Source organism: Phasianus colchicus, chromosome 13 (genome assembly GCF_987193195.1).
Source record: "Phasianus colchicus chromosome 13, bPhaCol1.hap1.1, whole genome shotgun sequence".
In the NCBI taxonomy this organism is placed as follows: Eukaryota; Metazoa; Chordata; class Aves; order Galliformes; family Phasianidae; genus Phasianus; species Phasianus colchicus.
In genome coordinates, this window is record NC_143448.1 from 10,802,853 (window position 1) to 10,816,778 (window position 13,926).

Genomic DNA, 13,926 nt, shown 5'->3' on the forward strand with positions numbered 1-13,926 from the left:
CAGCTTTCTGTTTCCCAGCGCTGCCCACATACCCGGGCTCTCAGTGGAGCACTGCCACCCACTGCTCCGTGCCCGCAGTGAGGGCACCGTGCTGGACTGCGGCACCCGAGATGGGCATCCCTGTGTATGCAGTTAGAACAGCCTGAGACTGCAGCCGGGATCTGAGAAGAAGCTCAGCACCTCGGCCAGTGGAGCTATGAAATGTTTATTCCAGCTGCAGAATAAAAGTGGTTTTAATGACACTTAAATAAATTGGCATTTTTGTATTACGGCATTTGTGGATGGGAATATATTCTCCTCTTTACTTAGTCACAGGAAATTGCAGTGATGGATTGACATCATTTTATAACTGCATGCCAAAGCAGAGCCAAAACAGAGGGCTCAGGCACAGAGCTGTATTCTGACTACATTCTCAATATTTGTTCCTAACAAAAGTTCAGCTAGCATGATGCAAGAAATGCATGTATAGGATGAAATATTCATTCACTATGCTTCGGTTGAGATTTTAAGGTAGCCTTATTTTCCTTGAACGTATGGGTTTATCATTATCAGCCTGAACACAACTAGCACTCCTCAAGGTTTCTTGCTGAAAGGAAATTGAGCGTGCAAATACTCTTTCATCATAATCATGCCAGCTGTGCTCGGTAATTCATAAAAGAGCCAGGAATATATTGAAATTCAATATTGTTTTAGTCCAAATCAATATTAATAATTGTTTGCATTTTTAAAGTGCAATTTACAGTTGAAAAATGTACAGAGATCAACCCGTAGTTGCTAACACATCAAATTTTTGTATTAAACTTAAAGGCGCAATAATTATACTTAAAAATGTTCCTTATAAAGCAGGAGAAGGCATTGATCTGTGAAAACAGCTATCTATTATTTATATGCACAACATTAGAACTGGTTTTAATTATATATGAGCTGAAAGGTCAGTAACTATTTTATTTTTAAGGTCTTGATTTTAAATTTGGATAGCTTAATACAAATATTTACACACCGTGGGCTACGCAGGTTCTCAGTGGTGGGATGGCACACAGTAAAATGTGCTCCCATGGATTAGGCAAGGTTAATTCTCAAGAACTGGAGTGAAGGAGAGTCTCTGAGCAGCAAATGGAAATGTTCCCATCTGCTTCACTGCAGAACACTGTGTCTGTGACAGGCTTCTTGAGAGCGCGTGAAGCGAAACCACAGAGCACTTGCGGATGGCTCAGGAAGTGCAAATAATCAGAATTAAGCTTCAGAGGATTTTGTCAGCACCAGAGTTGAGGGTAGGGGAGTGTAATCAGCTTGTAAATGTATGGGCTTGTGGTTTTGTAGGAAATTTTTTTGAAAGAGAAAGATTGAAGAAGCTGCTGGGCTCCAGACTTGGAGTTGCTTTCTGGATGCACAGACTTTAATACTAAAATGAGTGTGATGGAACCAGGAGTTAAACTTTGTCCCTCTGTCATCCTGTTCTGACTGGCAGAGCTGCCGCTGACGCACTGCGGGCAGGCAGAGGTCTGCTCAGTTCCTGGCTGAGACACACCAGGTATCCTCATCAGGAGATAATTGCAGGGTGATAAAAGCAGAAATTATTATAAAAATGGTCATTTCTTTTAAAAGTCCTGGGAGACCATGGAGCTTTGATGGTTGGCTATTTCTATGGACAGATTTGCTAAGCATCTTTTAGCACTGGTTAAGCATAACTGATTTAGTTTATCTTGGGGATAACTTCCACTGCAGGCAGACCAGCAATGCTCAGCCCCTCTGGCACTATTTTCTATGATCTTCTGTTTGTAACCATGAACAGCTGCCACCTAATCTTAATGAAAGCTTAACAAAAGCCTAGACTTGAAAACACAGAATCATGGAATCGTTTGAGTTGGAAGGGACCTTTAAAGGCCATCTAGTCCAACTCCCCTGCAATGAACAGGGACACCTACAGCTCCATCGGGTGGTCAAAGCCTAGTCCAGCCTGACCTTGAGCATTTCCAGGGATGGGGCATCCAACACCTCTCTAGGCAACTTATTCCAGTGCCTCACCACTATTATTGTAAAAAACTTCCTTATATCCAAGCTAAATCTTGCCCTCTTTTACTTTGAAACCATTTCTCCTCGTCCTGTCCCAGCAGACCATGCTAAAGATTCTGTCCCTTTCTTTTCTTATAGCTCCCCTTAGATACTGAATAGAAGGTTTTTGATTTTTCTCTATCAAACTGAGCATGTATGTCAATAAACTTGTACAGCCCCAGGAACTCCAGGACGAGAGCTGTAGGGCTGCACACCATGCTGCTGCTCTAAGCAACCTCAGTGAAGTCACAGAGTACAACAGAGCAAGAAAACCATTTAGCAGTGTGCTACCTTTGGAAAATTAAAAACCAAAAAGCATACTGCAGTGATGTAGCCAATGAAATCCAAAGCTCAGCAGCCACACTAATGTGAACCATATCTCTGCCAATGTGTGCAGAAAGGAGAAGAAACAGACAGACGAAAGCTGCAGTGCTCAGTGGGTTGTGGGTGTGGAACAAGACCTACAGCATATAGAAGCACCCCAGTCTATCCACTTGAGCCTTGACTTTTCACAGGTCACCTTCTCACTAAACGGCATTTCTTTTTCCTTTTTTTTTTTAAAGCAGGTCTCATGAAGCTTTATGGAATTAAGAGTATATGTGACACTACTCCAGTAATATTACTAGTAGGAGATATCCCCCCAGTTACCCATTTTGTTCCATATAGGTTTTATAAAAGACAAAATATTTGAACGACTCTTTGGGGAAAAAATAGCGCATAAAATTATTGCTTAATTTCATCTGTCACTGATGAATTCATTATTACAGTCTTTATCTGTGGCATGAGAAAACCAGCACCAACTACTGCTTTCATAAGAAATATCCTGAATGACTTCTTGCAAATCACATGACACCTCCCTGTGCAAAAATGCATCCATGTGTAAAATAATAACATAAAAATGAATGCAATTACTTCTTTCCTTCCAACAGTGTTGTAAGGGGAAACACTGTTGATTGTGAGGCACTCAAATATTACATTGATGGGAACCATAAATACAAACCAACAAGAAAACAAGATATATTTCGCTGTGTATCATCTGTGTCAGGACAAGTACTGATGTTTTGGTGTATGCAGAATCCCCCTGAAATCAGTCTCAACAAGAAATATTCAGGCAAGTTATCTCTGCACCTATTTAGCCTCAACCTTTCTTCACTGCTTTTGACATTTGACACAAGATCAACAGTGAAATCTTAATTCTGATTCTTTTTACAGGACCATTAAATGTGAGTGACATCAGAAAACTAGCATTCATTTCTTTGAGCTTCAGTCAGGTTCTTTGGAAGCAAATTCCTCAATTTGAGTAACAAATGCTGATATTGCTGCCTTGCAGTAACACCCCCCAGCCTGCAGCCAGAAGACAGCACTTAGCAGAGGAATGAGAGACACCAGTGCTGGCCTCCAGCATTAGAATAACCCTGCCTGATAAAGGGTAAGCACAGCACACAGCCAAATCTGATGGTATCTTTGCTGTTTACTTAAATGAGCCTAATTCACCAGTGCTAACATGCTGGTAGGGGTCTCAGCAGACAGCCAGAGCATTGGTGCTGTGGAGAGGAATATCAGAATATGCTTTTCTCTTCCCCAGAAAGATTCCTCTGTGTCACAAATACTTACTGCTTCTGGAGCAGACCCCACTGTGCCCATCTACAGAATAGTGTACAGAGAAGGACAGAAGTTTGGAGGCCATCTGCCTTCTCCTCACTGAATGCAGATGAGTTACAAACGGCATCTGATGTGAAATGCATCCAGTCAATAGAGTATATCCATTCCTAAGGAGTATCAATGTAACAACAGGAACTTTCCCAGTGACATTTAATGATCTCCAATACTTACAGCACCAAAGTATGCCTAACAGCTAGTTGCCTTATCTTTTCTTATTACAAATCTGACAAAAGGTGCTTAAAAATAATTGAATAACAGCAAACCAAATAGTAATAGTCTCTTCCACTCTACTAGCATCACAGATTTTAAAGAGAGTTCATGCCCACTCAGGATTCTCATTACAGTTCACTATTGAAAATCCTCTCCTGTTTCAAAGGCTGAGTAGTTGCTCTAAAATCCATGTTTCCTCTGACTCTCTGAAATGTGGAATGTCTGAAATTCTGGTGCATAGTAACATACAGATAAAGAAGAACGAGATATGCATTCCATGTTGGCACATCTCACTTGTGCAGTAACTGTCATGCTTGTGTCTCTGCTCCCCTGTGTAATTGGAGACCTGTGGTCCCTTGCCAGACAGCTTGTCCTGAACCCACACCAGAGGAGAGCTGCATCTGTGCCGTGCCAGTAGCTCCTGGTCACACGTTATGGACCAGGATGGTTCGGACATCTCTCCCTTTCTGCCCAGGAGCTTGTGCTTCCAACAGCTTTCCTTGTGTAGAGGGGAGAGCTCAGCCTCAGCCCCACCACCCACCCGTGTATTTCTGTCCCCTACCATGTCTTCCTGCCCTCCATACCCTGCATTGGTGCTTGGCCAGGTGAGGCTGAGCAGTTGTGGGGCCGTTTGGCAAACCACATCAGCAGAAAGGTTCAACTTATAAATCTCTCATTTTGTTGTTACTCCTGGGGAGAAGCTGGCCTTGGTGAAATGCAAAACTTTCACAAGCCAAGGAGTGCAAAGCTAGGACAAATGCTCAGTACCCTATGTAAGTGCTCTTAAGCAATACTACATAGCCTCACGCTGCCTTTGAACTGTCACCATCCACCCCAAATGCTTGGCTTGCTTTTCCCAATAAACTCCTAAGTATGTCCCAGCTCTGACTCTTTGCAAATCCTTATGCACCATTTTCCACATGTATTTTCCCTCACTCGTCATTACAAAGCACACTCCCCTTTAAGTGATGACAAAGCCTGCAGATATTTCAGTTCCCTAATAAACACCTAGGAGATCGCTCAGGTGGCTGAAGGGCTCCTTTTCTTTTGCCACACATGCCATGGGATCTGGGGGAGGCTCAGCCCCTGATTCAGACTTCTCAGCCCACGCAAACTATCTCCTGTAACACTTATGTCTCTGTACAGCCACACCAACACACTTTATACACTGTTATAACACCACAATTGAATTCAAAACAAAAATTCTATTCCATTTCATTTAGAAATTTGCTCTTCAAAATAATTCAAATATTTCAATTTACCATTTATCCTGGGAGAAAATTTTCAACTGGAAAGTAAATGTAACAGGCATTTTAGAGGGGAAAAAAAACAACAAAACAACATAGTTTTCTAACTACATCTTTTTGCAGACTATCTCCTTTCAATGACCCATTGTGTTTCAACTGCCCAAATCAAAAACAAGAAGTAACTTATCTGTGACATACGGACATAGTCAAAGTGAAAAAGTACCTTGACACAACAGATGGTGATCTCTCGTTAGAAAGAAAGCATTTGTAATATTGCAATAAGAAACAAATTAGTCACCAAGGCTAGAAGGATTAGAGGAGTGAGTATTGGGTGAAAACAATCAGATGTACACAGTTATGAAAACTGCTTGAGTCAACAAAGGAACCCACTCAATTGCCACAGCAAAATGTTCCATTTCAAGGTTATGAAGGCTATTTTCTTCTTCCTGAAGTAACCATAGTAGCATTGCAATGAACTAGACACAGTATGAGCCAGGAGGTTGTTTTCTTTCTGCTTTTGCAGAAATTTTGTTGCCTGTTGCTTCCTCAAATGCAGAATTAAATCCACCCCCATATGTAACAATAGTTTTTAATTCCCAACTTACAGGGACCATTTTACAGCTTGTGTGTTTTTCTTGCCTCCTTATGACTCTCAGACAAAGAATCTTCAGACAGTTTTAGGAAATAGAACTAACATAAAGGAATCACAAACCTCCACACTGCATTACATGAACCTTGAATATGGCACAAAGTTAGGCTGTGATGTTGGAGGACACAGCCTGCACATGTACACAAAACCACTCAAAAGCCCTGTTGTAGAAACTGTTTAAAATCTTGAGATTTGCCATGTGAATAAAATTTTTACCCAATGGCTAGGAATGCATATATATAAAATATATACATTTAAACTTAAAGCTCTCATCTTTCTTTCTTTAACACATCTAAAACTGAACAGAAAAAAAATAATTTATGAATGCAAAATCCAATGTACATTTGCTTTGTACTGACATAAAGGAGGGAATTTGCCCAGGCAGTTACCTGTTTGGTACTTCTGGAAGTGCAGCTCACTCCAGTTGCTCTGAATCTTCTGAAAGAAGGTGTTCTTATTTGGAGTAGCCAGGAAACCTATAGAAGAGACAAATGAAGGAACTTTAAGACAACTGAAGAAGATTATATCAGGGAGGTGCAATCATCGTCATATGGTTGTGCAGTTAACTAAATTATGATCATCTAAAAGAACCCTTTGATAAATGTGACAATTGCTTCAAATAGAAGAGGCAAGTAGAGGGAGAGGGAAGCATTTCTAATCAGACTAACTGGAGCAAAGTGGGCATCTGAAAGCCTGGCCACCTCTAGTCTGTATTTTAGACCCGAGTTCACTGCATTTAGCAGTAGTTCTTGTACTGAAATGCTGCAGGTGGGACACAGGGTCCTGGGCGTGGGGATCTGCTGCCTCATGTTCTTTCCACGCCAGTGCAGAAGAGAGCCGGAGAAGTTCATTATTTACACTCACTATTTGCACTTCCACTGTACAGCTCCTGTGAGATGTTAATTAGAAACAAAGCAAAGAAGACTTTTTTCATTTTGAATCAAACTGCTTTGGAGATTATATTTTAGCATAGGAATAGTGTTATAACCCCTCCAGGACCTCAGAGAGGTGTGTATTAGCTTGCTACAGACCTACTGCAGTGCTGAGGGGATTAGTAACACATGACTCTGCTATGATTTGCACCCAGAAAGATAGGAATGAAATCTTCTTGACTTTGAAAGGATTATTTTGGTTGTTTACTGAGAGCTGTCCTTTTTGGTCTTAAATTGTAGATGAAAGTGGAAACCAGAAGTACCTGCTTGCTTCGTACTGCAATATGTGGAGGGGATGAGAAGAGCAGCTTTGCCAGGGGGTTGGGAATCAGAAAAAGGGGTCATGTGCTATTGCTCTGACATAAAACAATTTCACAGCTTTTTGCAATTATTCCAAAATTCAGGTTTTAGCATGTTATGTGGGATAGTATACCTTCTAGTGATGCACACATCGTAAGGACAGAACTGGTAGACATAATAGAGTGGAAATGGGCCCACTAATACCTGACAAACTAAACTTCCTCTAAAATAAGAAAAAGCCTGCTGAACTCCCTTTCCCCCACGTTTTGCAGAATATGGGTTCATGCGTATGTGAGTAAAAAAGGGTCCTGCAATTTTCAGGATTCCTTTTTTCAAGGGAAAAAAAATCAAGAAATCTCCATTCTGCATAATTGGAGGAGATGCTGAAAGCTGGAATACATAATGACACCAGTGACTGGGGAACAGAGCTGTTAAAAGTCAATAATTTCAGCCTAATTTCCTACAAAGACTGGTGTGCACCAGGTGGCACATAACATAGGTGGTCAGCTCAGTGTGTGCATTCATTCAGGATGGCTGAGACACAGGGGACACTAATTAAGTTGCAGAGAAGAACTGGAGCCAGCTCATCAGGCAGGTCAGTAGGTCTAATTCACCCAAGCACCAGTTCCTTTGCAAGCAGTTCTGAAGAAGACTGAGAGCTTAAAGTAATGCTGCATGAAATCACACAAGGCAGGTTATGCCTTCTTTTCTTTAAATTCAAACTGCTTAAATGGATCCGTGCATCTGGCCACAATGGCTGGCTGCTCAGAGTGTGCCCAGCTGAGCTATGGGGGCAGGGGCTCACCATCAGACCTCACAGAGAAGCTGGTGTTGCAGAGGTTAGAAGGCTGAGCCACCTCCCTTCCCTGATATCCAACAATTTACCAGAGCCTTCTGGATTCAACTTAAAAATTCTTACTTTATCCTTCTTCAATATATTTACTTTTTGTTTTTACACAAGAAGAACAGAATTACATACAAAGTTGAAGCAAATGAGACAAAATTTAAATGTGTTTAAATATCAGATGGAAACAAATTTATCTTTTCCAAGACAAAAATCAAAATTTTTGTTCTATTGATACATCAGCAAGAAGACAGTGACAGAAAATCCAGTGCCCAAAGATGAAAGGAATGTGAATGGAAGCAACCACAGGATTAATAGCTTCTTACTTCTTTCTACGCTGAAAAAGTTAGAGGATTTGGGGCATAATACTTAGGATTAATTTGCATTTCCTATTTCCAAGAAGTGCTGACAGCTACAGAATAATGTGACTTTCAGTATCCCCACCCTGACTACCATGCCTGCATTTGTAAAACTGCTTAGTTTTACCAGTTAGTTTTACTGGTAAATATGGATAAGGTTTATAAATCTTTTCTTTTTCCTGTAAATGTCACCATAAGCCTGATCTAGAAGTCTGAGTAAAGTAGAGAGTGGATACTTGAGTGACAGGAAAACATACTGCCCAGTATTTGAAAGATCTTCAGTCTTTGTAAGTGCTTTGAAGTAAAGAAGTGGCTGCTTGGCTCAGCTTCAGATACAAAGAGCTGCGATTGTTCACACAGCACATAGAAACACAGTTAATATGTCTAGAAGTGATAATTTCTGTAGTAATAGCAAATCTTTTACTAATATTCTTGTAGTAGTAGTGTTCTGTTATTTTCCATCCAGCTAATTGCGCACTGTCACTGTCCCAGCCACTAACCAGACTACACAATCTAAGTAAAATTAGCTTAATAACGCATCAAGTGAGCGCTCCATTACAGCCCCCTTTCAGAACACACAAAACAGAGTACAGCAGAAGACAAAAACCCATCACAGCTGCCAGCAGCTCAGTTAACATCCCCACATGAGCCAGGGAAATGCTGAAATTGAACATACAGTTTTTATTCCTATTTGTTAAGGATTGCTTTATGAGAATATGTCAATGAGAATATAAACATCTTTGAGTTGACAATACCAGCAAGTCAATGCATGCCATTAAGTGGGGACAATTTGGCAAAGAGAAAAGACATCTGAACAACTGGTGTTGAGGCCCCATGGCTCGGTGCAGTGTGGGCAGTTCTGCACAGACCAGTGCCTCCACTTGGAGCTCTACAGCACCGTGGACCTCAGTTTGCATTCCAAGAATGGTGCAACAGTGCCCAGGGAAATCCCTGCTGTGTACTGTGTAAATGGTTAAACAGCAGCAGAAACATGCCTGATGAAAACACATCAATCCCTGCTTTGAGAAGGCATGAATACCTGAATGCTGCTGCCATCCTTTGAGTAAGTTGGCTTTGACTCTACTTTGCACCAGCAGCCTGCTATCAACTAAAAGAACTGGTTGCTGCAGCTTGTATAGCATGAGAAATGAAGTTTACTGTGTACGTGTGAACGAGGCATTTACATTGATTCATAGGTGATTTGTAATTGTCCAATTTAGCAATCAGTAGATGTTTGCAAACAATTTGGGTAGTCTGTTGGCTTGCTGATGTACATGGTAACGTAAATCTGGCATTAGTTTGCATTCCTCAGCTGGCGTGGAGCTGCATCAGCAAGTCACAGCAGAGCCCCAAGAAGGGAGTGTACACAGGTGTCCTGCAACAGGCAGGAGCCTTACGGAATCTCTTGCTCACCTTAGTCATTCTCTTCCATTCTTGTCTTTGCACAGTTTTTTTCACCTTTAATCTAATTCTATTTGTTCTTGCCAAGTGACTGAGCTCTTGAAACACTTTTTAAACATTCTTTAAATGTTAAATTTGTGATATTTGTAGTGCTGTGAATGGTGCATGCCCTGACATCATGGACAGCCAGTGTAAGACATGCTATGCACGTAAAAAGTTGATCTCCACTATGGATAGACAGACCTCTTCTTGGGGGCAAGTTATCCTACTGCTTTGCTCTCAAGGTTTTTGTGCTTTCTTTTGAAGTATCAACCACTGGCCCCTGTTAGGTAAAGATTCTCTTTGAGATGGTCCAAAGACAATCCCCTGAGTTTCTACCTGAAGCACATCATGCTCTTAGGTTATCATCTGTCAACATCATTGTTCACAGACTTGTTGGCAGACAAGGGAGAGATTGTAACATCCACAAAACTCTTGAATGAGCAAACAGCTGTGTGTTATCAGATGCAACCCTGAGTGCAGCCTAGTTAATGCTTCCCAGATGAGGAATTAAACAACAGAGATGTTGGCAGAAAACTGTCTCTTTTTGCTCTTGGGCTGACCATTATCATAATTGGTAATAGGTGAATGATTGGACTGGATGATCTTTTAGGTCTTTTCCAACCTTGGTGATTCTATGATTCTATAATGTCAAATTACTTGCCGTAAAGATGTTTAGCCATGAGGCGTCCAGAGGGCAATTGCAAAAAAGGAAGTCTCTGAAGTACTGCTTTCTGTGTCACTCTCCTTAGAAGATTTAAATTAAAATGTTCGTTTTAACTTCCATCTAAACAAAAATAGCTTTGCCAGAAAGCCAAGGCCTCACGTTTATGACGCAGACCTTTCCAGGAGTAGCTGCAGCGAGTTCCTGCTCAGACAGGCTCAGCACAATAGCACAGCTCCAGCTAAGCAGCCAACACAAGGCATCTTTCTCCCCGCACTGTGTTGCGGTGTCTTTCTAAGAAGCTTTCAGAATTGCCTGGGAGCAGGGGGGAACTGGTCACTCTGTGTTTGAAACTAAAAGCTGTGATAGCTGAATATTTTGCTAAAATATTCAACAGTTTTCCATAACTTTATCTGTAAGATTCTTATCTAAAACTGTGCAGCCTTTTTCCTGAAAAGGTTTGTTTTCATGATGCACCACTGATTCTCCTACCTGATGCTAATACTTCTCACCTCACAATTCAGATGAGTGCTATGGTGATTAATGAATATCTTTGAACTGGAAAGTGCTACCTGCGTGCTAATTGTTATCTGCATATACACACAGTTCTGCTGCTTTCAAGGGCAGAACATACCATTATAATGGGAGAGCTTGGAAAAGCGCGTATTGATGCAAAGGAGCTTTATCCACTGCAGAAACATATAAAGGAAGAATAAATTAAAAGTTAGATGTTTCAACTCATTATGGCATGTTCTGGTGAACTGCTCCCCATCTGTTTAATAAGTTCAGGGCAGCTGAAAATGAAGTTTTGATTGGAAACTGCTTGCAACCTTATCTTCCTGCACTGCCAGTAACACTAATAAGAATTATAAAAAATTATATCTTTTTGCCTATTGTGAGGAGCACAGTTGAAGTATGTGACTACGAATGCAAAGTACAAGTTGAAGACTTCAGATCTGTGCAAAACTCTCTGGGGCTCTGTGTGCACCAGTCCAGAGCTCCCACACAGAGCATCCTTCTCCCTCATACACCTGATGAGGCACTGCCTGAAGGAACTGTTAGCTGATGCTCCACTAAGATTTTTCTTTTTTGTTTTCCTTCTTTATTTTTTTTTAATCTGATCTATCTTTTAAATAATGGGATTTAACTATAGACAATATTTCCAAATGAAGACACTTCCTTCACATGTATCAGTTGATGCCAACTGCTCTTGCACTCTCTGACCAGCCTGGAATTGCTCGCGAAGTGCGCGCTCAGCATCTATGAAACAGTCATTCCCATTCACCAGGTTTACTCTCCTAGGACATGTTAATTAAAAACAACTGATTGACAAAATAATTACAGAAGAATAGGGATGGGAAAAGTGTAGACCCATAATTTAAAGATCTCTGAAATTGTGTTTTGTCAAGAGGTACTAAATTTGATAGGGGCAAGAGGCTCTCTTTCCTTCTTGGACTCACTCTCCATTCGCTCTTTGCAAAGATGAGTGAACAGGGAATGACAGTAGTGTTTCTTTAGAGTTGTATCATTACATGTGACCTTTTCTTCTGTCAATACATGCTTCCATCTAGCCTTCATTACTGCTGCATCGTGAGGTGTCTAAACTAAAAGGCTATGTGATCCTGAGCACAGATGTCTTATAGGATATGGAATAATGTAAACATTATAACTGTTAAAAACTGCTACTGTAGCATTTCTTGCACTAATTAAAAACTGGCTAGGGACCTTCTTTCTTGATATTGCCTTTACTTCAAACAAAAACATTTCAACAAATCATAAAGTGAAAATGGTTTAGCATTTTAAGTTAATAATAATTGTTTTAGAAGCCCACATTTGCTCAAGGGTATAATTCATTCAAAAAACAACCTTAAAACTCAGCATTACGCAAATAAAAAAACTTAGTTATTAGGGAATATACATTTTTAAGCTCCCATCTTTCAAAATATGATCATGCACTTCTTGCCAACTCACATTCCCAGCAGAGAGGAGCAGTAGTGCTGACTCCAGCTCAGGGCTAGGAGACACTTCAATTCCCTGCTCCGTCACAGCCTTCCCATATAATCTCGGGCAAGAAATTTACCTCATTCCTTTCCTGTAAAACTGGGGTAGTAGAATTCTCCTCCCCATGGACATGCAGAGAGCGTAAGTAGGTTAGAAAAAGATAAGGGTTTATATCAGGGAACTAAACACAATTCCTAGAAAGCTCTGACTGTGTGGTTTTACAAAACGATGCTCTGATTTTGGTGTTGTACCAGCCTTGCCACGGGTGATGTAGTCCTAGATACCCATTTATCCAAGCCTCTGACTTTTTAGTATGGACACCTTCTGCAGTAAACTCAAGGTAGAGTTGTTCATGTTCCCTAATTGCTTAGATATAACAGCAGTGGTTGGAATTATAACACAGGTGCTCTGAAAGGCTAATCCTTCCCTAATCTGGCTCCACTGGAGCTTTGGAGTTAGTATTTGATCCTTTAAATGCATATATGTTTGTAATAAAAATATGTGCAAAAAAAAAACCATCCATGCATCCACATGGACGTAACACGTATAGATGGAGTTGTACAAAGACCCATATGGATTCAGCTTTGCTAGAGCTAAAAAACGTAGTTTCATTTTCTTTTGATTTTACTTTTAAAAAGGAGAAAAATGTTTAAGGGAAAAATAATTAAAACTATACAGTTAACCTCTGCCATCATTTTTAACAGAAAGTAAAGCTGCATTTGCCTATATATAGACAGAACTTAGTGATGCTTAGCATTCATATAAGATACAGGCATCCATCAATGTTCCTGGCCTCAAGCCTACCTCTGGCTGTTTTATATACTGAATAAACAAACATAGTTGCCACTAAAAAACCTTATCAGTCAGTTTCAAAAATGACTTCACTAGAACTGCAAAAATGGTTCTTTTTTGGTGCTTTTTAGAAATTTAGAAAATAAATACCCTGCAGAGAATTAAAAACCAGCCAGGGAAACCATGAAAAGCAAAGAAAGTTGCCTCTAACACCAAATGTTCCAGGTACATCAAGAAATCTTTAAAGACTTGTCCTGGAATAATTACTTTGAATCATCACCTTTCCACAACCCATCCTCCCTGCAGGCTAATGTAACACAAGCTTTCTGTACCTAAAACCTCTTTTGTAAATAAAGACCATCTTCAGAAACCTTTACCCCAGCTCACATTTCCAATTAGAAATACAATAAAAGTGAAGTGACTCCTGCAACCTGCTGCTGTTCTCCAGCCTGGGTCCTTGTGGTAAATAATCTGCTGGTAAGAAATGTGGTTATGTTTGCTGGGAACCAGTTTCAGTGCCTGCACTTTAATGGACCTTTCTACACGTTACCAAAAATGTATGGCCAGCACACTTGCGTGGCAAAAGCATCTAGTTAATACGGCAATTGGCACTGCTAATGTTTTTTGTTGCTGTTGTTCACATTCTTTCATCTATTCACTTCTTAACTCTTACCAGAATGGGTACTGGTTCCAATGGGACTGTTTTTGTGCTTAAAATAAAGTATTTGCCTTAGGAGTGTGTACAGTCAGAGGTTTAGAATCACATACACGGTG

At 40.5% G+C, this 13,926-nt stretch overlaps 1 protein-coding gene across 1 annotated transcript in view; it reads left to right on the forward strand.

The window, feature by feature from the left end:
- Positions 1-3,293: 3,293 nt before the first annotated feature.
- CHST8 (carbohydrate sulfotransferase 8) overlaps positions 3,294-13,926 on the forward strand; it is a 136,102-nt gene continuing 125,469 nt past the window's right edge. The window contains exon 1 of the mRNA XM_031615344.2: positions 3,294-3,481. The gene's annotated coding sequence lies outside the window, so the exon portion shown is untranslated. The remainder of the gene's footprint in view (positions 3,482-13,926) is intronic.